General features: G+C 47.7%; 1 pseudogene; it reads left to right on the top strand.

The window, feature by feature from the left end:
- The first annotated feature begins 4,230 nt into the window (after positions 1-4,230).
- Positions 4,231-21,313, top strand: LOC110744230 (annotated as a pseudogene).
- The last annotated feature ends 2,109 nt before the right edge of the window (positions 21,314-23,422 follow it).

Raw genomic sequence — 23,422 nt, 5'->3', positions numbered from 1 at the left:
CTGAGTGTTTTAAGTAAGGGAGGGACATAGTCATATTTGGACAACCTGAGCTCTTAGTCCCTATGAGGGCCTTGGCAATCAGGGCCAGATGTTTCATTAAATGGATGGTAAAACTGAGACCCCATATGGAGAAGGGCTTTCCTGGTGCCTAGGGTGAGGTTTCAGCAGGTCCAAGGTCAGAATCCTAGGCTTGGCCCAACCATCTCTCTTCTAGTATTCCTGGGCTTGGGTGAAGGCAGAAAAGACCCAGCATCCATGGACCCCGCTGGAGCAAGGAACTGAGTGCTGCACACAGAACAGCCAGAAAAATCCCCCTGGTAAACAACAAACAGCATTTAATTAACTTGCAAGTCTGGGTCAGCTGGGTTGTCTTGGCTGGGGTAGCTCAGCTCTGCCAACTCCTCCTCCCAGGACCAGCAGGCTATGCTAGGCATGTTCTTGTGGCAGTAGCTGAGGCGCAAGCAGGCAAGCCCAACCACAGAAGCCCTTATCAAGCCCCTGCCTGATGCACTGCTGCTCTCATCCCATTGGCCAGAGCAAGTCCTATGGCTGAGCAATGTCCACTCAAGTCACAGTGGGAGGGCACTGCAAGGTAATACGGTAAAGAGTGGGACGTACAATTGGGGCATGCTGGGGAGGAAGTAAGGCGTTAGATTCATTGGCATAGCTACAATAGGTGCTCTTTAGAGGCTTCCCAGGCCTCCAAGCCCCCTTTCTGCCCTCAGACATCCATTTGTCACCCTAGCCATGGCCCCCAGGAAGGGGTGGGAAGAAAGGCCACCAGCATTTCCTAAGCACACACACCAAGCACCGTGCTAGGTGCTCTGCAAGCCCATGTTCCTGAATGCACATGTCTTCCCAGCCTCTCCTGCCATGCCTCTCTCCCCCTTGCCCACCCCTCGCTGGCTGCACTGCTAACACCAACATTCAAAGCTCCCCTGTGCTTCCCTCCTCAGGACCTTTGCTCATGCTGTGCCCTCTGACTGACACATTCCCCTCTGTCTTCACTCCCTCCAAGGCAGACTGCTTCGCATCTCCTCTGAAATGCCTTCCCTGGCCACCCTGTCTCAGTATCTGTTTATTCACCACGGAAGCTCTTGTTTGTTGTCTTCATAGCTCTCATCACTGTCTGCAGTGGTGCATTCATGTATTTGGTTGATTCATGTCTGTCCCTCTCAAGACTGTAAGTACCATAAGGGAGCATATCTCTTGGACCTTGTGCAGGGCCTTCCACACTGTAGACATTTAGTAAATATTTTTCAGAAAGAAGGAAGAGAAAGAGAGGGAGTGAAGAAGGAAGAAAGGGAAGGAGGGAGGGAAGGAGAGATGATGAGGTAAGAATTCTTCATGCCCATTTTACAGATCAAAAGAGGTTCAAATGCATGAAGTCCCTTATCCATAGGCCCACAGTCACACCATTAGGAAGCTGCAATGTAAACTCAAGCCTAAGAGACCCCTCTCTACTCTCCCCTCTATTCATCCCTCTAGACCACGAATTATAAAAAATGATGTTAACCATACAAAATATAGTCCACCAGCCAGGTGCGGTGGCTCTCACCTGTAATCAACACTTTGGGAGGCCAAGGTGGACAGATCACAAGGTCAGGAGTTTGAGACCAGCCTGATCAACATGGTGAAATCCCGTCTCTACTAAAAATGCAAAAATTAACCAGGCATGGTGGTGCTTGCCTGTAATCCCAGCTACTCAGGAGGCTGAGGCAGGAGAATCATTTGAACCCGGGAGGCAGAGGTTGCAGCGAGCCAAGATTGCGCCACTGCACTCCAGCCTGGATGACAGACCATCTCAAAAACAAAACAAAACAAAAAATATTTATATAGAAAGTCAATCAGGCCAGGCACAGTGGCTCATGCCTGTAATCCCAGCACTTTGGGAGGCCGAAGGAGACAGGAGTCCAGCAGTTTGAGAGCAGCCTGGGCAACATAGTGAGACCTCACCTTATTAGTCAGGCGTGGTGGCATGCACCTGTAGTACTAGCTACTCAGGATGCTGAGGTGGGAGGATTGCTTGAGCCTGGAAGGAAAAGGTTGCAATGAGCCTGCCTGCGTGACAGAGAGACTCTACCTAAGAACAAGAAAATAGAGATAATCACATAACAAATGCTCATCTGCCCAGCACACAGCTTAAGTACTAGAACATTATGAAGAACTCTGAGAGCTCCTGACCTCCCTTCCTGGACCTCTTCCCTCCTTGCCTGTCTCCATAGAGGTGGCCATCATCTAAAATGGGCTGTTCCGCATTTTCTGTGACCCTCAGCATGCCCCAAGCTTATTCTCACCTCAGGGCCTTTGTTCATGCTGCCTGGTGTACCCTCCCTTCCCTTCCTCAAATCCTTCCCATCATTCAAGACCCAGCTCCAGTCCTGCCTCCTCCATGACACCTTCTCTGCTTGATCCAGTCTGAGGTCATTTCTCCTGGGCAGTTCATTCTCATGTGCGCCTTGAGGCAAGTAAAAATTAGGCTTGTTCAAATGCTTGCTGCTGTAAGTTGAGGCTGATGTCGCTGCCTTAGTCTAAACTGTGATCTGCACAACCAACAGCTTGCTCGAATGTTCCCTGTGGACATTTTGCAGTAAGCCTCAAACCAAATGCCCCATCAGCCCTCAAAGCCTGTTGCTCTCTCTGTTTTCTGGGCTCTTGGGGATCAGCCCCACTACCCACCCTGCTACTAAGCCCAAAGTCTAACTCCTCAACGCACCCTCCCCACCAGTCAAGACACCATTCATCCCACTCATCCCAGCACTTCTGTCTCCTGCTTCCTCTCCACCACCATGTCCGATGCCCTAGTCCAGCTACCATCCTGTCTCTCTTACACGACAAAAACTACGTCTCTGGTCTCCTCGCTTCCACTCTCACACTCTTACAATCCATTTTCCAGACATCAGCCAGACTCTTTTAAGAATACAAACATTATGTTAAATGAAATAAGCCAGAAACAGAAAATTAAACACCACATGTTATCACTCATCTGTGGAAGCTAAAAAATGCTAATCTCATAGGAGTAAAAAGTAGAGCACACGCTAGCAGAGGCTGGGAAGGGTTAAAGGGGTGGGGATAGGGTGAGTTTTGCTGGAGGATACAAAATTGCAGCTAGATACCAAGAATAAGTTCTAGTGTTCTATACCAGTATAGGATGACTAGAGTTAACAATAATATATTAGTTTCAAATAACTACAAGAAGGATATTGAATGTTCCCAACACAAAGAAATGATAAATATTTGAGATGATGGATATGCTAATTACTCTGATCTGACTGCCATACATTATATGTATCAAAACATCATTAATGCCCCATAAATATGCACAATTACTATGTGTCAATTAAAAAATTGTTTAAAGATTACAAACCAGATAATGTTACACCTCGTTAAACCCCTATGCTGGCTTCCCAGTGTTCTCAGAAAGAAACCAAACTCCTTATCACGGCCTATGAGGTCCTGCATGGTCTGGGCTCTGCTCATCCTTTGGCCTTATGTATTGATTTATTTTTGTAGAGACAGGGTCTTGTTGTGCCGCCCAGGCTGGTCTCAAACTCCCGGCCTCAAGCAATCCTCCTGTCTCGGCCTCCCAAGTAGCTGGGAGTACAGGCGTGAGCCGCTACACCCAGCACATGGCCTCATCTTCTTCACCACTCCTCCTCCCTAACCTTGCCCTGCTCACATGTCCCGTGAACCCCCAACCCCCAAGCCCAGTAGACCTTGGCCACCTGTGTCCCCTGCCTGGACCACTCTCTCTGGCTCTTTGCCTAATTACCTCCTAACACTTCCACCACTAGGTCTCCACTCAAAAGTTATCTTCCCAAGTCAATGCAAGTCAAACTCCCATTATTATGTGCTAAAAGCCCTAGGAGCCTCTTCTGTAATACACCTATCATTGTTGAAATCTAACATTTCTTTGTGTGATTCTTGGATTAATGTCTATCTTTTCCTCTAGAATGTGAGTCTCATGAGGGCAGGGACTGTGTGTCGTTCACTGCTATATCCTAAGATCTCCATCCAGCAGCCAGTAGCAGGCTCAAAACTATTTGTTAAATCAATGAATGAATAGAACTGCAGTAACTATGTGTGTAGAGGCACACTGCGTGAAGATCACAAGATTATGGAGGGGCAATTGGCAGGACTGGGGTACTGATTAGATGGGGAGGGGGAGCTGGCTCCCATTACCCTCAGTGTTTGCTCAGTCTCCTGTATGCAAACAATACCCCAATCATGATGACTGTGACCATGACCCCCTACATCCATGGTCTCCAGCCAGGCTGCCGCCTTCTTGGTCCTGCTGCCTCCTCAGTCCCTGGTAATGCTGGCACCTCCAAGAGAGGGGACAGAAAGGGAAAGGAGAAAGGGGGAGGAGAGGGGAGAAGAGGATGAGAGGAAGAAGAAAAAGAAGAGGAAGAATCTTCCATTCTCTCTGTTTTTTATTATTTTGAGATGGGGTCTCACTCTGGTGTCCAGGCTGGAGTGCAGTGACACAATCTCAGCTCACTGCAACCTCCAACTCCCGGGCTCCCTCCTACCTCAGCATCCTGAGTAGCTGGGAGTACAGGCACGCACCACCATACCTGGCTAATTTTTGTATTTTCTGTAGAGACAGGATTTCACCATGTCATCCATGCTGGTCTCAAACTCCTGGACTCAAGTGATCTGCCTGCCAGGGCCTCCATTCTCTCTTGAGCTCACTCCAGTCAGGCTTAATCCCCCCCCACCTCTCAAAAACTGCCTTGGCCAAAGTCACTAATGACCTTTAGGCTGCCCGCCCAATGGTGAGTCCTCTGTTTTCATCTTACTGGCCCCTAAAGCAGTAATAGATACAATGGATCATGCTCTTCTTCTGGAAACACTTTCTCCACTTGCCTTAGACTGGGGTTCCTCCTACCTCACCAGCAGCTGCTTCTCTGTACCCTTCCTTGTCTACCTCTTAACTTCCCACGTCTTCAGTCTGGGGCCCCAGGGCTCAGTCCTTGGTCCTCCTCTCCTCTTCATCTACTTTCACTGCTTTGGTGATCTTATCCAATCTATGACTTTAAATATTAATGTCAGGCTGGGTGCGGTGGCTCATACCTGTAATCCCAACACTTTGGGAGGCCGAGGTGGGTGGATCACTTGAGGTCAGGAGTTCAAGACCAGCTGCCCAATATGATGAAACCATGTCTCTACTAAAAATACAGCAAATTAGCTGAGCACGGTGGTGCGTGCTTGTAATCCCAGCTACTTGGAAGGCTGAGGCAGGCGAATCGCTTGAACCCGGGAGGAGGAGGTTGCAGTGAGCCAAGATTGTGCCACTGCACTCCAGCCTGTGTGACACAGCACAACTCTGTCTCAAGAAAAGTAAAAAATTTAAAAATATATTAATATCATCTGTGCCCTGATGTCCCCTAAGTCATAGCCCCACCCAGAACCCCTCCTCCAGACCTCTAGATCTGTCCTAACAGATCCCAGCAACCCTTGACATCCCTAGGCTTGATGTTTCCCTCCAGTCTTCACCTCCATCTTCATATGGTATTAGTGTCTTCACAGCATCTTCCCTCTGTGTATTTCTCTATGCCCAAATTTCCCTCTTCTTATAAGGACACCAGTCATTGGATTAGGACCCACCCTAATCCTGTCTGACCTCATGTTAACTTCATTATATCTGCAAAAACCTTAGTTCCAAATAAGGTCACATTCACAGGTTCTGGGTAAACACAAATTTTAGAGGGACACTATTTAACCAGTAGAGCATTCCATGCCACATCTCCCTGTGGAATGCCTCATAACATTTCAAACTTAAAATGCCCAAACCTGAACCCCTGAGTTTCCCCTTTCTCCCCCACTAATCTACTCTTCTTTACCCTTCTTTATCTCAGTAAATGACTCCTTCATCCTTCCAGCTATTCAGGCCCAAAACCTCAGAGTCAGCTTTGACACCTCTTTCTTTCACACCCCACATTTAATCCAACAGGAAGTGCTGCTTGTTCTACCTGTAACATGTGTCTAGAACCTGACTTCTCCTCACCACCGCCTTGCTCCAAATCTCCATCATCTCTTACTTGGATGATTTGTAATGACCCCTTCACGGGGCCTCTAGCTTCCACCATAACACCCCTCAGACTGTGTACCACACACTGGCCAGAGAGATCCACTTGAAATGCAAGTCATACCATGTCACTCCTCTGCTCAAGACCCTCCCATGTTGGTTCGTCAGATAAAATACAAGATGCCCAGTTAAATTTGAAGTTCAGATAAACAGCACATAATTTTTATTATAAGCATATCCCATGCGACACTGGGGACATACTTATATGAAAATATTTTTATGTGCTTTATCTGAAGTTGAAATTTAACTGGGCATCCTTTTATGGATTTTGTTTTTTTCAGATTAGGTCTCACATCATTGCCCAGGTTGGAGTGCAGTGGTGCAATCAAGGCTCACTGCAGCCTCAACTTCCCGGGCTCAGGTGATTCTCTCACCACAGCCTCCTGAGAAGCTGGGACTACAGGTACATGCCACCATATTCATATTTTTTGTAGGGGTGGGGTTTTGCCATGTTGCTAAAGCTGATCTCAGACTCCGGGGCTCAGGCAATATGCCCACCTCAGCCTCCCAAAATTCTGGGATTACAGGTATTAGCCACCTCGCCTAACCATCATCCTGTATTTTTATTTGGCAAATTCAACACTCATACTCCTGTGGCTCCCATCTCATTCAGAGAAATACCCAGAGTTTTTACAATGGCCTACTTCATGTCTTTCTGCTTTCCTCCTTTCTAACACAGCAGCAGCTGTGCTGGCCTCCTTCCAAACCTGAAATATACCAAGCTTACACCTACCGTAGGACCTTTGTCTGGTATGCACAACTCCTGAATAGTCACATGACTTCCTCCTCACTTCTTGCTGGTCTTTGCTCAAATGCCCCTCCCTAAGGCCTTTTCTGACTACTCCATGTATCTACTCCCCCTGGGTCCCTTTCAATCTTTTTTTCTGCTTTATTTTTCTCCATAGCCCTTGTCATTTTCTAACATACCATATATTTTACTTATTTCTCTTCTTTATTATCTATCCCTTGATTAGAATGCCATGAGGGCAGGGATTTCCATCTGTCTTGCTCACTGCTGTCTATCAGACCCTACAACAGTACCTGTCTTATAAGAGGAGCTCAACAAATACTTGTTGAATGAATAGCTTTCAGTTTCTTCATCTTTAACGTAGAAATACCTCTCCAATCATGGAGTTATTATGAGGATCTTGTGAGTTAACAAAAGTAGGGAGGTGCTTAATAAATGCTCCCTCCTAAACTAGGTTCCCTGCCAACTCATAGATTTGATAGATTTATAGTTAAGTCTACCCTGAGTCGTCTACCTTTGAAGTTGCTGCTGTCCTCCTAGTGGCAACTGCTGGAATTACAGGCATAGTGCCCCTGGAATTATTAACCTGTTATTAGGGACCAAGCCTAGCAAATCCCCTTTAAAGGCTGGCAAACGTAAGCCCAGGACTCCTGAACAGAACTCCCAGGAACAAAGCAGCCACCAACTGTCTCAGAGACCCCTCCCATATTCCCAGGCCCACAGCTGCCTGCTGCAGGCTTCCATATTTCCCAGAACCTGCCTCACTCCTGAGTCTGGCTTTCAATTCCATCTCACTGCCTTTGCCTTCATTATCCTCTGCCTGCCATGGAGGGGTTAGTTAAAGTGTCAGGAGCGATGTCATTTACAGCCTCCTGTTGCTAAGCAACAGACCCAGGTGAGCCCCTGAACTTCTTTCTCCACAGCTGAAATGTATCTAGTGGAGTGATGGGGGCCCTGACTGAACTAGTTCATCACTCAGGACAAGCTGCCAGCCTGGTGGCCCTGTCCCTCTTGGGACCCAGACAGGACTGATCCAGGGCTCTAGGCTCCACTGTTTTCAGATTTCCCTAATTAATCAGTGCTGCCCGGAGCCTCCTGGGTGTCCAGCCCCAGGGAGCACATTCAGGGCGGAGATGAACCAGACCTGGGCCTCCCTGTCTCAGCGTGGAGAAAGATTCCCAAACAGGTCATTATAATCTGGGATGGGGTGTCACATGAGGGAGACAGACTTGCTCTGCCTGCCAGGGATGCTCCCCAGAGAAAGTGACTGTTTACACTGAGTTTTGAAGGATGAATGGGAGTTGGCCTGGGACAATTGAGGGGAAAGGGCTTTCCAGGTGGGGACACAGGACATGCAAATATCTGGAAGCAGGAAAAGCCCTGGCTCCTTCTTTCAGCAAGGGCTCCTGCCTTGGACTGGTGGGAACAGTGGAGGGGTCTAGACTCTAGCACCCACCCTGTGGCCAACTCTCTCTGTGACTTCAGTTCTATCCTTGTTCCTCTCTGGACCTGAGTTTACAATGGGATGCAGGGAGCAAGGACAGGATGAAATCAATGTTTAACTAAGTACAACATGCGTGCTGCTGGGGATATACCCTAGGTTTGGAGGCGTTCTGGGATCCAACTTCTTTGTTTGAATACTTTGAATTTACTTTAAGTAGTGCTAGAAAAAATATATATAACTAGGCCGGGAGTGGTGGCTCACGCCTGTAATCCCAGCACTTTGGAGGCTGAGGCGAGCAGATTACTTGAGGTCAGGAGTTCAAGACCAGCCTGGCCAACATGAAGAAATCCTGTCTCTACTAAAAATACAAAAATTAGCCAGGCATGGTGGCATGCGCCTGTAGTCCCAGCTAGTTGGCAGGCTGAGGCAGGAGAATCACTTGGACCTGGGAGGTGTAGGTTGCAGTGAGCCAAGATCACATCACTGCACTCCAGCCTGGGCAACAGAGCAAGATCATCTTAAAAAAAAATGTGTGTGTGTGTGTGTGTGTGCGCATGTGTATATATATATAGTACATCATAACAAGTAATGTTTCATATTCCTTTAAAATATTTTTATTTAAGTTATTTTAAAGAAACGTATTAAGTAACTAATAGTACAGGTGGTAGCTAAGGGGTAATCCGGGAATGCCCAAGATTCCAGACACAATAAAATCAGTCTTTGAAGACTCTTTCTGCTCTGCTAGCCATACAAGGACTAACACTGCCCACTGCTCTCTGTCACTTAGCCATGGCGCCCGGGGCACCCCAGGCGAGATTATCACCTTCGTTTCACTGATGGGTCACCAAGGCCCAGGGGAGTCACTCAGCAAGTCTGTGGCTTGGGGAGCTGGGCTTTGAGCCTCTGCTCATTCCCCTTGCCACACAGACATCACTCGTCTCCCCCAACCCCTACTCCCAGCATGGGTGTAAGCTGAATTTTCACTGAAAGCACCCAGGAACATATCTGCAAGGTCAGTCGTGCTGGAGACAGTCTGCCATGAGACTTTGGACAAGGGGCTTCCCTCTCAGGGCCTTGGTTTTGCCATCTGTACAGTGGGAGAGTGCCCAGTGAGATTGGGTGAGAATCAGGGTCTTCTCCAGCTATGTGTTCTTGGAGTCAGAGTTTCTGAGAGCCCCTGAATGTCCAAGAAGCTGGAGGGACAGACAGGTGGAGGAGGAGGCAGAAACAGCCTCCCAGGCTTCTTGCTGTACAAATTGCTCCAAACTTCAAAGGGCCCAAAGACCCAGAAAGATGCTTCTCAGCATTGTCTTGGGCAAGATTCTTCCATCTTTCTGAGATATCTGGCTTTGTTCAGGCCTGATTTATGGGATCTTCTGAGAATACTGCTTCCTCCCTGCTTCCCGGTATAGGTGTCTGACTGAGAAGATAGCTGTATTAATCCGTTCTCACATTGCTATAAAGAAATAACTGAGACTGGGTAACTTATAAAGAAAGGAAATTTAATTGGCTCACAGTTCTGAAGGTTGAACAGGAAGCATGATGCTGGCATCTGCTCGGCTTCTTGGGAGACCTCAGGAAATTTACAATCTTGGCAGAAGGTGAAGGGGAACCACCTCCTTACATGGTGGGAGGAGAAGCAAAAGAGTGAGGGGAGAGGTACTACACACTTTTAAACCACCAGATCTCACAAGAACTCACTCACTATCACAAGGACAGTACCAAGAGGGATGGCGCTCAACCATTCATGAGAAATATGCCCCCATGATCCAATCACCTCCCATCAGGCCCTACCTCTGACATTGGGGATTACAGTTCACTATGAGATTTGGAAAGGGACACACATCCAAACGACATATGTAACCAGTCATCAGATTTGCCTAGGACCAACAGCTTCCTGCGATGTAAGACTTTAAGTTAGTTTTTTGTTTGTTTGTTTGTTGAGATAGGGTCTCATTCTGTCAACCAGGCTGGAGTGCTGTAGTGAGATCTTGGCTCACTGCACCCTTGACCTCCCAGGCCCAAGTGATCCTCACACCTCAGCCTCCTGAGTGGCTGGAACTACAGGCATGCACCATCATACCCAGCTAATATTTTAATAATTTGCAGAGATGAGGTGTCACTATGTTGCCCAGGTTGGTCTTGAACTCCCGGACACAGGTGATCCTCCCGCCTCAGCCTTCCAAAGTGCTGGGGTTACAGGCACAAGCTACACAACCGGCCAAGAGTTTAAGTTTTAAAACTGGGATTGTCCCAGTCTAACTGGGATGAGTTATGACCTACTACCTCATGCAAGGCCTTGCTAAGAGATTTACTCTCATCTCCTCCTGGAGTCCTCACAACAACCCAGAAGGTAGGGCTCATTGTCCCATTTTCCAGACGAAAAAAGCAGAGACTTAGATGAGAAATGACTTGCCAGGGCCACAGCTGCCAAGTGGTGGAGCTGATTTTCAAACCCAGGTCTGGGAGTATGGGAGGTACAAGCACTTGATACAAAACCTTCAGTGGTCCAGGATTCTCAGCATTTGCATAGGATAGGGTGGAAGCAGAGAGGAGGTGGGTGACTCTGACTCAGTATCAAGGCCCTTCTCTCTGGGGTTCTCTGTGTCAAAAATAATATTGTCTTTTTTTTATGAAGGTTTGAGACTTGGGTTATGGTGTCAGCCCCGCCCCTAACTTGTTGGGTAACCTTGAACAAATCACTTGCTTCTCTGGACCTCAGTTTTTCCTAACTAGAAAATGAGAAAGTTATCTTAGATCCCCTTTAAGACTACATTGCTATGAAGGAGGCTTAGAGAGCAAAGGTTGAATTGACTCTTTGCTTTACAGATGAGGGAAATTGAGGCCCAGAGAGAGAGGACTAAGTCTTGCATTTGCACCTGACTATGATAGAGGAGAATGAGATCAAAACTGGAAGAGAAACAGAGCCAACATGAAAAAAGATACAGAGAGGCAAAGAGATATACACAGAGAGAAAGAAGATGGGTGAGAGTCAACCATTGACTTTGTTTGGTTTCTAGATCCAGCCATGCCTGAAGTCTACTTGGACTTCCTAGTAGTTAAGTCAATACGTTTCTTCTTTTGCTTAAGCTAGCTTGAGTTGGGTTTCTGTCACTTACAATCCTTAGAATTTATGCCAGTTACTATGTCCTTCCATTGAGGGATCTGGGGATACGTGTATTAAGTAATTAATTAATTCATCCATTCAACAAACATTTATTAGCATGCACTCTGTAGTAGAGAATGCACTAAGGGCACAGTGTGGATATAGCGATAAACAAGATACATTAGGGCCTCAAAGGACTCACAATCCAGTTGGGGAGGCAGATAGGAAAATAAATGAGTGCGATGGAGTGAGATAGAAGTCTGCAGAGAGAAAGAGAGACAGAGAAACCATGTATCAGAGAATGAGAGGGTGAGACACCCTGAGGGTGGCCAAGCAGGCCAGCAAAATGATGGAAACAGTAGTGTGCCTCTTGGAAATGATGTAAAATGGGTGGGCGGCGATGTGGAAAGGGGTGAGGGGGCAAAAGGAGGAGGAGAGATCTGTGGTTGGGGCCACAGAGGATTCAAAGGTGGATTAGCACCTGCTGTGTGTTTAGTCCTAGGTGGACCTGGGTATTTCCATAGTGAAGAAGACACGAGAGCAAGTTCTCCAAGAGTAGGACCTCCCAGGTTGGTAGATGGTGCCCAAAGCCCACAAATAAGGGCACTGGGATGTGATGGGGGCTGGGGAGAAGTCTGTCTGTTGAGATCCTAAGGGAGTGGTCAATTCTAAGTGGGAAAAAGGATGTCAGATAAATTTTCTTATGAATATCTATGTAAGGCTGGGTGCGGTCGCTCACGCCTATAATCCCAGCACTCTGGGAGGCCAAGGCGGGTGGACCACATGAGGTCAGGAGTTTGAGACCAGCCTGGCCAACATGGCAAAACCCTATCTCTACTAAAAAAAAAAAAAAAAATGTATTGTCATCCCAGCTACTCTGGAGGCTGAAATAGGAGAATCACTTGAACCCAGGAGACAGAAGTTGCAGTGAGCCAAGATCGTGCCACTGCACTCCAGCCTGGGCTACAGAGCAAGACTCCATCCCCAAAAAACTCATCCCCAAAAAACACAAAAATCTATGTAAGTAGGGTCTTTTAAACAGAGGCGAGCGGGCAGAGATGGGTGGGTTTGGAGCAAGATGGACAGGAGCATGAAGCCATTGGCACGGCCAGTCATGTCTGGATGTCTGGGCAGCAGAGTGGCCCCAAGCAGGCAGACTGGGTGCAAATTCCTCTCTGCTGTTGCTTCCTGTTGGTTTTCCCCAAAACAGATCCTGAGACAAGGATTTGGGTGCACATGGTCTATCTGGGAGGTGGTCCTAGCATGTTGAAAGAGTGGAGATGTGAGACTGGGAAGGGAAAGAGGTTAATACAGTGTGCTCGTGAGCAGGCAACTGGAGGTCATCCTGCTGAGGACTCAGAGAAAGTGCACGCAACATTGTCCCTGCGAGGGACGAGGAAGCGAGACTCCTCCCCATTGATTGAGGGCTGCTCCTGAGGTTTGAACTCTGTGACTTCTGAACTGCCCCTGCTGGCTGAGCAGCCTTCAGGAGGCCAAAGAATGCCCTTGGGTGAGGCATGTCCAAGAGCCGTCTAATGGTGACCCCCAGGGAAGACGAAAGAGGCAGCAGAGCACCAAGAGCAGCTGCCTCAGCTTCTTGTGGGCTGTGTACACTTAGCTTCTCTGTGCCTTGGTTTTCTTGCCTGTAAAATGGGGCTGAAAATGGTACCCCCACCACAGCAACCATGAGGATGTAAAATGCTTAGCACAGGGCCTGAGACATGGCTCCGAAAATGGCAGCGAGTATGGTTTCTGAGAACTACGAGTAGCTGTGTGTGGCTGGAATAGACAGTGGGGGTAGCAGGGGCAGCAAGAGTGAGGGGGAAGGGAGAGCAGCAGTGGCATGGGGGAGCCTTGCTTGTCAGCACAGGTGATGAGGTCTCAACCAGAGCATGGTTGACATGGTTTGGATTTGTGTCCCTGTCCAAATCACATTTCAAATTGGGAGAGGGGCCTGGTGGGAGGTGACCGTATCATGGGGGCGGATTTCCCCCTTGCTGTTCTCATGATAGTGAGTGAGTTATCACAAGATGTGATGGTTTAAAAATGTGTGGCACTTCCCTCTTCAGTCTTTCTCTCTCCTGCCACCATGTGAAGAAGGTCCTTGCTTCCCCTTCACCTTCCGCCGTGACTGTAAGTTTCCTGAGGCCTCCCAGTCATGCCTCCTGTGAAGCCTGCAGAGCGGTGAGTCAATTAAACTCTTTTTCTCATAAATTACCCAGTCTCAGGTAGCTCTTTATAGCAGTGTGAAAACGGACTAATACAGTGGTTGAGGGATGCTAGGGAGGGGGATGAGGGAGGAGGGCCACTGGGTGTGGGGTAGACAGAGAGTAGGGAGTTCAGGATGGCTGCCATCTGGCCCACCAGGACATCCCTGAGTCTCGGTGTTCATTCGCACAGTGTCTCCACGACTTCTCTATACCAACCACCCTCCGGGGAGGTGGATCTCAGCCTGCAAAGAGCTCTTTGTGCAGGCAGGGAGATAATACTTGAGCAGAAATTATAAGTTGGGTAAAACCCATCAGAAAGCCATCAGAAGGAGGCACAGAAGGTGAAGGGAGCTCGAGGGGAGGGAAGCATCGCTTCTAGACGGAGAGGTCAGGAGATTCTCTGAAGGACGGGTATTTAGGATCTGGGCCTTATGGGAAGGATGACAAGATAGGCAGGTGAAGTGAGGGTGAGGCCCAGCCTAAGCAAAGTCAGAAAGGTGGGAATGTACAGGAAGTGCTGCAGGTGGGTCAGTGGCAGTGAGTCAGTGACTACAGCCCCAAAACCCAGACCTCCCCGTGGAACTCTCTTTGGGATTAAAGTTATTTTGGCTTGTCCAGTTTGAGGCTATATTTGTGTGTAAAACTTTAATGTGCATGGTGTAGGTGAAACCGTGGGGAAAACAGTTCCTCCTCCTCCAAATACCAACAATGTATATTAGCACAAGCCTATAGGGGTGTGTTGAGTTGGGTTCCCCAGAAGCAGACAAGGATATCTGTGCAAGTGGTGTATTAACAGAGTACTCCAGGCTAGGCACAGTGGCTCACATCTGTAATCCCAGCACTTCGGGAGGCCAAGGCGGGCGGATCATGAGGTCAGGAGTTTGAGACTAGCCTGGCCAAGAAACCCCGTCTCTACTAAAAAAATTTTAAAAATTAGCTGGGCCTGGTGGCAGGCACCTGTAATTCCAGCTACTCAGGAGGCTGAGGCAGGAGAATCACTGAACCTGGGAGGCGGAGGTTGCAGTGAGCCGAGATCGCCCCATTGCACTCCAGCCTGGGCGACAAGAGTGAAACTCCATCTCAAAAAAAAAAAAGAGTGCTCCCAGGGAAGACTGGGGAGGAAGTGCGGGAGGCAGGACAGGAAAGGGAAGGAAGCCCAGCAAGATGCATTGGTTATTTATTGCTGCATAACACATTAGCCCAGACTTAGCATCTGAAACAACAAGCAGTGATCATCTCAGTTTCTGTGGTCAGGAACCCAGGAGTGGCTTCATTAAATGGTTGTGTCTCAGGGTCTCTCGGGGGTGCAGGCAGTCAAAATGTTGGCTGGGGCTCACTCAATCACCTCAAGACTCAACTAGGAGGCCGGGCGGGCGTGGTGACTCACTCCCATAATCTCAGCACTTTGGGAGGCCAAGGCAGGCAGATCACTTGAGGTCATGAGCTGAAAACCAGCCTGGCCAACATGGTAAAACCCAATCTCTACTAATAATACAAAAATTGCCATGTGTGTTGGTACATGCCTGTAATCCCTGCTACTCGGGAGGCTAAGGCATGAGGATCGCTTGAACCCATGAGGTGAAGGTTTCAGTGAGCCAAGATTTTACCACTGCACTCCAGCCTGGGCAACAGAGCAAGACCCTGTCTCAAAAAATCAAAGGCTCAACTTGGGGAAGATCCACTTCTAAACTCACTCTTGTGAGTGTGGACAGGCCTCCAGTCCTCACTGGCTGTTGGCCAGAGACATCAGTTCCCCACCACTTCAGATGGCAGATGGCTGAAGTATCATGGCATATCATATCATGTTATATCATATCATGTCATATCATATCATATCATGTCATATCATATCATATCATATCATATCATATCATATCATATCATGGCAGCTTGCTTGCCCTAGAGAGAGACAGCCCTGAAAGGGAGAGAGAGAAATAGAGGATCACCCCAAGACAGAAGCCATAGTCTTTTTTTTCTCGTTTTTTGAGATGGAGTCTTGTTCTTGTCACCCAGGCTGGAGTGCAGTGGCATGATCTTGGCTCACTGCAAACTCCGCCTCCCGGGTTTAAGCAATTCTCTGCCTCAGCCTCCCAAGTAGCTGGGATTACAGGTGCCCGCCACCACACCCAGCTAATTTTTGTATTTTTAGTAGAAATGGGGTTTCACCATGTTGGCCAGGCTGGTCTTGAACTCCTGACCTTGTGATCTGTCCACCTCAGCCTCCCAAAGTGCTGGGATTACAGGCATGAGCCACCGCGCCTGGCCCACCATGGACTTTTTATCACTTCATCTTAGAAGTGACATCACATCACAGCCTACACTCAAAGGGAAGGGATCACACAAGGGTGTGAGTGCCAGCAGGCAAGCCCCTTAGGGCCATCTTAGAGTGCACACCTACCCCAGTGAGACTTTCAGCAAAGTCCCAGCCTCAGCCATGTCCCACAGGGAGCTCTGGAGTGTAAAACAGTCTCCAGGCAAGGAAACCGGGCTTTCACACTCCTGTCCCAGTCTGTTGTTGATAAGTCCCCCAAGGTGGAGTTTAACAGCCAGGCATTTCAGGTTCGTTCCATGGACAAGGCAGCTCCAGTAGCTGAAGAATAGGCCTCCAACGAAGGTCATGGGCATAAACTCTTCTCTTACAGCAACTCATGGTCAGATGCGGTGGCTCACACCTGTAATCCCAGCAATTTGGGAGGCCGAGGCAGGCAGATCACTCGAGGCCAGGGGTTTGAGACCAGTTTGGCCATTATGGGGAAACCCCATCTCTACTGAAAATACAAAAATTAGCAGGGCGTGGTGGTCCACACCAGTGGTCCCAGCTACTCAAGAGGCTGAAGCACAAGAAACACTTGAATCCAGGAGGTGGAGGTTGCAATGAGCCAAAGTCGTGCCACCGCACTCCAGCCTGGGCAACAGAGCGAGACTCTGTCTCAAAAAAAAAAAAAAAAAAGCACGCAGAGGTTGGGGGAAGCACCCCAAACCTGTAAAAGATCCAATGGGCTCTAGAGAGAGCATCAATAGTAACCCCTTAAAAGTGGGTAATTTGGAAACATTTACCAACATCAAGAATGCCTATATCCTTTAATCATCAACCTTACTTCTAGAAATTTATCTTACAAACTCACTGAAGAAACACCGTGAATATCCATTAGTAGGGTCTAGTTAAATAAATTATGGTCTATTCATATACTGGATTATTATACAGCTGCTAAAAGAACTAATATGGGCCAGGCATGGTGGCTCATACCTATAGTCCCAACACTTTGGGAGGCCGAAGTAGGTGGATCACTTGAGGCCAGGCGTTCAAAACCAGCCTGGCCAACATAGGGAAACCCTGTCTCTATTAGAAATGCAAAAATTAGCCATGTGGGGTATCGCACACCTGTAATTCTAGCTACTCAGGAGGCCGCAACAGGAGAATCACTTGAACCCAGGAGGCAGAGACTGCAGTGAGCCAAGATCATGCCACTGCACTCCAGCCTGGGCAACAGAGCGAGACTCTGCCTCAAAAACAAACAAACAAACCAACCCTAATATGAAAGATCTCCTAGACACATCATTAAGTGAAAACAGCAGAGTGTAAAATATTAACTGTATTGGAAACAAAGGAATTATCTGTGTGTATCTGGACTTGCAAAGGGATGGGAATTTTCAGGTGAGATAAACAATACATTGTTATTGGTGAAAGGGACACTGAGAGCCTGGGGTGGGAGGGAGATTTTTCAGCTTCTGTCTTTAGCAATAATTGAATATTTAATTGTGTGCAGTGGCACAATCATAGCTCACTGCAGCCTTGACCTCCTGGGCTCAAGTGATCCTCCCAGCTCAGCCTCCTGAATAGTTGGGACTAAGGTACACACCCCCATACCTGGCTAATTTTTAAATTTTTTGTAGAGATGAGGTCTTGCTGTTGCCTAGGCAGGCCTCGAACTCCTAGACTCATGTGATTCTCCCACCTCAGCCTCTCAAAATGCTGGGATTACAGGCGTGAGCCACCGCACCCGGCATTGCAATGATTTTTAAATTGATTTTTAAACAAAAGAGAGGGTGAATCTGGAAACTCAGGTCCCTAGAAGCCACACATATGTTTGTGACTCTTCCTGTCACCTGGTTCTGTGCTATGGGGGCCCAGCAGAAGTGGTTTCTGACCCAGCCCAGAGTTGTCCCCGGGAAAACTGGTTTGCTTCAATGAGATTGTATTGCCTGTCTAATTTGTTTCTGCTTTGTGTTTTATAATTTGCTCTGAAGATTAAATTGTATTTTTTATTTTACTCTAAATTTTTTACAATAGCCGTTGGCCAAAAGCATTAATGATCTGATTTTGAGAGCTGTGTAAATTACCAGCCTGCACCAGCCCATTTCTGTCTTGCCCTGTCTGGGTTGTCCTCCCCAGAGTCCCCTCTGGAGATCTGAGGAGCAAATCCAACCCCATGACTCCCACCCCTGCTGAAAGCTGCCATGACTCCCCACTGCTCTCAGCATAAGCAATAACAATGAGAGTACCACTCATTGAGTGCTGCCTACGGCCCCAGCCCTGAGGCTCATGCTTTACATGGGTTATTGCCTGGAGATTTCACAAAAGCCCTGGGAGGCAGAAATCATCTAAACCAGCAGTCCCCAACTTTTCTGGCACCACGGACAAGTTTCAAGGAAAACAATTTTCCCACAGAATGGTAGTGGGGTGGGGGAGTGATTTTGAGATGAAACCATTCCACCTTAGATCATCAGGCATTGGATTCTCATAAAGAGCACATAACCTAGATCCTTCACATGCACAGTTCCCAACATGGTTCGTGCTCCTATGAGAATCTAATGCTGCTGCTGATCTGGCAGGAGGCAGAGCTCAGGCAGAGTAATGCTCACCTCCTGCTATGCGGCCCAGTTCCTAACAGGCCATGGACCCGTGCCAGTCTGTGTCCCCATGGTTGGGGATCCCTGATCTAAACAATTTTAAAGGTGAGAAAACTGAGTCACAGAGAGGTGGAGTTATTTTCCAAGTTTACACAGCCAGGATCTGGCTGAGCCCAAATCTGAAATCCTATTTGGCTCAAAGGGCTGAATCTGGGTTGAGAGAACACATAAATAGGGCTGGAGAGTTCAGTAGGAGCAGATCTCGAAGCACCTGGTTGCTGAGGCTGAGGATAATGGGATCCAGAGGAAACAAGGACCCTGAGTCCTCTGGTCTCTGTTTGGAATGATCTCGGGTGCCCCTTTCAAGACCTGCATGGTCATTTCCCTCCAAAAAGTGTTTCCTGCTTTTCTAGTCCATGGTTATTCATTCATTCGTTCATTCATTCAATAAATTCACGTGCCGGATGCTGTTAAGCCTAGGGACACAGACCCAAATCAGACATGGTCCCACCCTCCAGGAGCTCTAAACTCTATATTCCAGGAGTATAAACTGACAGTGACAATTCAGAGATCCATGTTTAGGTTAGAGGAAGCTTGGGGAGCTGGGGAGTTGTAGGAGTATAAAGGAAATATCCAAACAGTCTGGGGAGAGGGGTTGGGGTCCAGAAAGACTCCCTAAGCAGGTGTCGCCTCAGCTCAGCTCTGAAGGTGGCAGATACCAAGGTGAAAGGAGGAAAAGGGATGGGAAACAGGTCAGAAAGAACATTCCGAACAAAGGGAACAGCATGTACAAAGGCTTGAAGGAGAGATTCTTGAAAGAAGAAACTGCCCGAATTGTCTTCTGCCAATTCCCCAGTGCCTAGAACATGGTCAGGCACACAGTGGATGCTTAATAAGTATCAGTTGAGTAAATAGAGCATGGCATGTTCAGGGGGCTGCAGGTGATTCAGGGCAACTAGATGATAACCTGCAAGGCAAGGAGAGATCATGCATGCAGAGGCTGGGGAGTTCCATAGGGGCCAGATTAGGAAAGGTCTGGAATGGCAAGTTTAATTCTGAGCACCAGAGAGCTGTTGATGGGTCTTGATTTGGGACAGGGGTTGGCAAGGAGGGTGCTTCATTGGAATGGTTTTGAAAGACGCTCTGGTTCATCATGTGGAAAATGACCTGGGTGGGGCCAGTCGCGATGGCTCATGTCTGTAATCCCAACACTTTGGGAGGCCGAGACAGGATTGCTCGAGCCCAGGAGTTCGAGACCAGCCCGGGCAACATGGCAAGACCCTGTCTCTACAAAAAATACAAAAATTGTCCAGGCATAGTGGCTCATGCCTGTAGTCCTAGCTACTCAGGAGGCTGAGGTGAGAGGATTGCTTGAGCCCAGAAGTTCGAGGCTGCAGTGAGCTGTGATTGCATCACTGCACTCCAGCCTGGGTAACAGAGTGAGACAAAAGAAAGAAAGAAGCAAAGAAGGAAGGAAGGAAGGAAGGAAGGAAGGAAGGAAGGAAGGAAGGAAGGAAGGAAGGAAGGAAGGAAGGAAGGAAGGAAATAAATAAATGAGCTCAATACCCCAAGCAATGCCTGCAACTAAGGATTCCTCCCAGGGAGATCACAGCCCATCGGCGTGGCTCAAGAGTTTGTGAACTGCAAAATCCAGCCTGGGAAGGTGGTTGTGTTCAACAACCCCACCGTCCTACAACTCCCACTAGTAGCTGTTGATATCACAGCTACTAACCATAACAACGAGATTCAAGATTATTTGAAACAGCTCATGGGAGCAAGAACGGTGCCTTGAGTCTTTATTGGTAAAGATGGTACAGGCAGATGCAGTGATCTAGTCACTATGCAACACAGCGGGGGACTGCTGACATGGTTAAAGCAGACTGGAGCTCTACAGTAACCACAGAGCAGGCCCCACACTGATGCCCCTCCTCAAGAGCTGGATGCCATTGCAAATGATGACATCACTTCTTGGTGGATGAATTTGGGGGCACAAACAGCTTTTTTTTCTTCTTTTGGCTCAGTATTTAAAAGTGGATCAACTTGTTCTTAACCACAGGGCCAAGAAGGTTGACGGACCATCTTGGTTTTCTTCTGGATACGCTCTTTGGTTTTCAGAAGACTGTGACAAGTTCTGGCCCAGGATTCGCTCACTGACCCTCAATTATTCTTTGTCTTTGGCACACGTTTCCTACTGTTCTCCATGTGTCAACATGCCTCTACCTCTAAGCTGGTGTTTTTCAACTATGTCTATCCAGACTCCTTCTCCACAATGATGAATCCATAGTTTGTTTTCTGCTACTACCCATTAGCTGAAATCATTTCACTGCTTGACTTTATGGAGTTGGTGTTATGAAATCAGTGGGTATTTTGAATGTGTTCTTTCAAATTACACACATCTCTCCACTCAACCCTACCCCATCCCATCTCACCTTGAGAATCACTGCTCTGAACCAGTGTTCTCCACCTTGTCCTCTCACAGATCTCATAGGAAATGTTCAACAATTCTGTGAAAGGTCTCAGGACCCAATTGGAGAAATCATATGAAAAGTTAAGCATAGTTGATCTTGGTGTCACATGGATCAGAGGCACAATTGCAGAGGCTATGGTCATGTGGGACACACTGTTATTTAAGATGGCCATCCAGATAATCCTGAACACTGTATATTTATTTGATTTACAGTACCAACAAGAATTAAAGCACAAAATGTAAAATATCTGAGAAAAACTTACACCCCCACCCCAAGAATGTATCTGTGAAAGAGTACCTCATTGGCCGGGCGCGGTGGCTCAAGCCTGTAATCCCAGCACTTTGGGAGGCCGAGACGGGCGGATCACGAGGTCAGGAGATCGAGACCATCCTGCCTAACACGGTGAAACCCCGTCTCTACTAAAAAATACAAAAATACTAGCCGGGCGAGGTGGCGGGCGCCTGTAGTTCCAGCTACTCGGGAGGCTGAGGCAGGAGAATGGCGGGAACCCGGGAGGCGGAGCTTGCAGTGAGCTGAGATCCGGCCACTGCACTCCAGCCTGGGCGACAGAGCGAGACTCCGCCTCAAAAAAAAAAAAAAAAAAAAAAAAAGAAAGAGCACCTCACACTTTGAAAACTGAGAATCCTTTATCATGAAGTTTGCGTGTTCTAGAATTATAAGATTGTTAATTTCCTTCTTCAGTCTCTAGTGAGAATGCTTAATTTATTTTCTAACAACAACAACAACAAAAACCTATAGATTGAAAAAAACAAAAAGAAAATGACCTGGAAGAGACAAGGTTGGAGGCAGGGTGACCAGTGAGGAGGCTGGTTCCATAATTCAGATAAGAAAAGATGATTTAGAATCTCACCTTCTATCTTAGTACATTTTCTTTAGATTATAATGGAATACCTGAAACTGAGTAATTTATCAAGAAAATGAATTTATTTCTTACAGTTATGCAGGCTAGAGGTCCAAGATCAAGGGGCCACATCTGGTGAGGGCCTTCTTGCTGATAGGGACACTTCGCAGGGACCCTAGGTGACACAGAATATCACAGGGAGAAGGGGCTGAGCGTGCTAGCTCAGATCTCCTTCTTATAAAGCATTCTTATAAATGGAAGGTTCTAGCAAGAGACGAAACTTAGCAGCAGTAGCAATAGACAATTTCAGTTGACCACAGACAAGTGTGGGTTCCAGCAGGGTCAGTGGTTCCAGTGGTGACCATAGAGTGGCTCCTGCTCAATGGCAGTGGCAGTCCCTCTCCCATGATAACCCATTAATCCATTAGCCCATCAATCCATTGATCCATAAATGGATTAATCCATTTATGAAGGCAGAGCCCTCATGATCCAATCACCTCTTAAAGGCCCCACCTCTCAATACTGCCACATTGGGAATTAAATTTCAACATGAGTTTTAAGGGGGCAAATATTTAAAACAGCACCTTCTAACCAGCTACCACACTGCCCACCTGCCCACTCAGGATTACTGAGAACCCCAGAATCTTGTCCAGCCCAGTACTGTCCTCCATGTTGACTCTCATCAGCATAGAGGAAATCCAAATATCACCTAGGTCTCCTGGTACTATACTCCTAGTAATGCTGCCAAAGATGGCACTTATGTCAAGGTGAGCATGCGGGTTTTTTTGTACCTTTCCATTTATCCAAGGTATATAGGTATATCAGTCATTGTCCCATTGGAGAAATAGAAGGCCCTTTAGATATTTCAAGCAGAGAGGGACTGAATGCATAAAATTTATTACAAAATTGTTGGCCAGGAGAAGCAGAAGAGCAAACAGGAATAGAAGGTAGCACCCAATTATCAAGAAGCTGGTACACTCCAGGCTTGGCCCACAGGCCAGCACTCACTGCTGAGCTGCTGCAGGTGCTGCCACTGCCATTGAGCAGGAGCCACTCTATGGTCACCACTGGAACCACTGACCCTTCTGGAACCCACACTTGTCTGTGGTCAACTGAAATTGTCTATTGCTACTGCTGCTGAGTTTCGTCTCTTGCTAGAAGCTCCCATTAGCAGAACCTACTTGCCCCAGCTGATGAGATCATCTGACAAGTGTAGTTTGCGGACTTCTAGCCCCCACAATAACCACAGAGGATGGAAGCCATGAGAGCTATCAGCAAATAATTGGCCCACAAGGTGTCCAGTGTCAACAAAGCAAACACTTGAAGAAACCCTTTGAAACCATAAAACAGAAGTGGATGAATTTCTGTCCCTGTAGCACCAACATGGGTGCCAGAACAAATCTTTGAGATGGATGAGCCTGTAGGACCAAGCTTTTCTGAAGTTTAAGGAGCAGCAAAACTCTCCCCAGAAGTGGCAGCTACATATGTCCCAGAGGACAGCTCTCGTGAGGCCAGGAAGGGGACCTGTGGCACGCACATCCAAATCCTTCAGGGCAGCCGGTTCCTCCTCTCCACAGTCCTCTTGACAGCCCTTAAAGGCATACACAAAACCATCTGAGAAACCAGTGTCTGCCCAGATCTT

The sequence above is a fragment of the Papio anubis genome, chromosome 16 (assembly GCF_008728515.1).
Source record: "Papio anubis isolate 15944 chromosome 16, Panubis1.0, whole genome shotgun sequence".
Classification (NCBI taxonomy): Eukaryota; Metazoa; Chordata; class Mammalia; order Primates; family Cercopithecidae; genus Papio; species Papio anubis.
Note: the sequence above shows the minus strand (reverse complement) of the source record. Positions and strands in the feature narration are given on the sequence as shown.